Below are 2,722 nucleotides of genomic sequence, written 5' to 3'. Positions count from 1 at the left end.
CTGAGATATGACAGCCACACCGGAAAAACCTGGGCATTAGACCAAGGTCTGGGCCAAAGAGACGGCCCTTGGAATTCAGCTTTTCCCTGAAAGGATGACAAAGAATGGGGTGACTGTGAGCTGGGAGTATGATCAGCAGTGTGCCTCACTTCCCCAAGGCTCTGGCTATTTCCAACCCAATGAGACCTGCAGTCCTCAGCCGTGAAGGCTGAGGACAAAGTAGAAGGGGAGAGCCCACACCTCTTTCACTCTGAGCAGGACCCCTGGCAAGACAGTACCTCGACCTCTCCGGCCCTCCCTCCTCCCTCTCTCCTCTCTACCCCTCATGCCCCATTCTCCTCCCCTCAGGAGTTCAGATACCTGTGACTACCCCAAGGGCTGCATTCCCCATCCCTGGGTAGTTACTCACAACCACCATTCATCTGTCTTCCTGATCCTGTGTCTTTGGCCCTTCCTAGGAACCCTCACACCCATCCCCTAAATGCTCGGAGGATTTTGCATGTGGTAAAACCTTCAGAGTGGGACCACCCTAGTTCATGAATGCCCTATTTTCTAGAGCTTTCCTTTGTCCAGGTCACAAAATGAACTGTTTCCTACTGCTCAGAATTCTACTGGGTAATCCACTGAGTAAGATTTTAGCTAAGACGGCAAGTAGTGGCCACTTCATAGCCAACATTTATTGAGGGCTTATTATGTGCCAGGCACTGTGCTAAATGCTTCCTACATGTTACCTTATAAAATCCTGACAACATCCCTTAATGATATGGGTATTGTTTTTGTCCCCATTTTACAGATGAGGACACTGAGGTATAGAGAGGGAGGGTCACTTGCCCAAGGTCACTCACTGGTAAACTGCAGTCCTGAGTTCCAAACCCTGGCATTCTGACTTCAGAGCCCAAACCCTCAATAACCAAGCCATACTCTAGGGCCTTCAATGCCTGCCTCCCAAAAAGTTAATTAATAATAGACATTTGGGACACTGTGGCAGGTGGCCAGGGGTGCCCTTTGAGCTAGGGGGACAGAACTCTCAAAGTCCCTGAAAAACTTAATTGTAGCAAGGCAGAAAATGGAGGAGAAGCGAATGAAGCAAACTGCCAAATGTACATGAAATTAGCTACATAGGTTATAAGACATAAGTCTCAGCCCTATTTATCTGTGGCAATATTTTTAATTGTATTTTTTTTGTCAAGACAGAACAAAAGCAAATAAAAAATATGAGAGTGATTATGTAGCAAGACTACTCCTAACAAGTCCAAATCCCCAGAAAAAAGAAATTTAGTAACATGTCCACCTAGGCTGCAAATCATGTCACACAAGGGATTCTCTTCCCCTGCCACCCCATCCCGGAATATTGCTGCATCTCTCCTCCCACAACCCACAAGATTCACCTGGACCAGATGCCCCAGATGTCACAAAGAAAGGACCAGAAGGGGCCCCGCCTGGTGGTGTAGTGGTTAAGTTCACACACTCAGCTTCGGTGGCCTGGGGTTCGCGGGTTCGGATCCCGGGCGTGGACATACGCACTGCTCATCAAGCCATGCTGTGACGGTGTCCCATATACAAAATAGAGGAAGATTGGTACAGATGTTAGCTCAGGGCCAATCTTCCTCAAAAAAGAAAAAAGGACCAGAGGGACGGGGTGGCCAGGGAGACGTCCTCTCATTCCACATTCCCAGCTGTAGCCTGAAGCGGCACCCCTCATTTCCTTGGAGGTCTGCTCCCTGGAAAGTGTCTCTGACTCCCCTCTCCTCTCTGGTCGCTTCCTTATTCCAAATCACCTCGGGATTTCTGCTCTGATTTTGTTACCTGCTGGTTTGATTTTTCCTTTTTTTTAACTGCTGGCAGGTTTGCATCAAGGGTCCCGGGTGCTTTGCTCTCTATTTCCTTGCGCATTCCTATCATCAGGATGTTTGGGGGCCAGAGTGATACACGACAGCCTAATAAAGACAAGCTTTGAGGGCAGGGGAGAAAAAGAAATCAGACTCCTTAGAGCTGAAAGGGACTTCTAGAGCATCCTTGACTCCTTTACTTCAAAAGGAAACTGAAGCCCAGAATGAGACAGCGATTTGACAAGCTGACAGACTATAGGGCATGGGGCAGAGGGGCCAGGAGGGGCCAAGGATGGCAAGGGCCACACAGCTGGTGCCTAAAAACACAGGCTCAGGCAGCGAACAGACATGGGTCTGATTCCGGAAGCTTCCACCTACTCACTGAGTGCCCCAGTGAGAGTTACTTCACCTCTGTCAGCCTCAGTTTCCTCATTTGTACAATCGCACCTGCCCCGTGCGGAGTTGCCAGGAAGAGTAAATGAGCAGAGCAGTGGAAGAGCATTAGCTCAGCCCAAGCATGCGATAAGGACAGTTGCTGTTGTGGCGAGCATTATTTCTCTCTCCATTTGTGTCCCAGGTATTTCTATTATTTTGGGGTTTCCCAAAAGAATAATAGTTCTTTCATTTTCCTTCTTTTGCTAGAGCTGTTCCCTCTGTCTAGAACATCCTTCTCCCCTAGAGTTAATATTTGAGTCCTTACTATGTTAGAGACACTGTCTTAGGTGTTTTACATGTATTAACTCATTTGATCCTCATAATAACCAAATGAAGTCAGTACTACTGTTATCCCCATTTTATAGATTAGGAAACGGAGGCTTGGAGAGGTTGGAAACTTGCCCAAGGTCACACAGCTCGTCAGTGTAGACCCGTCCCTACCCTGAGCCTACACTCTT

This window comes from Diceros bicornis, chromosome 18 (assembly GCF_020826845.1).
Source record: "Diceros bicornis minor isolate mBicDic1 chromosome 18, mDicBic1.mat.cur, whole genome shotgun sequence".
Lineage (NCBI taxonomy): Eukaryota > Metazoa > Chordata > Mammalia > Perissodactyla > Rhinocerotidae > Diceros > Diceros bicornis.
This window is presented reverse-complemented; position numbering follows the sequence as displayed.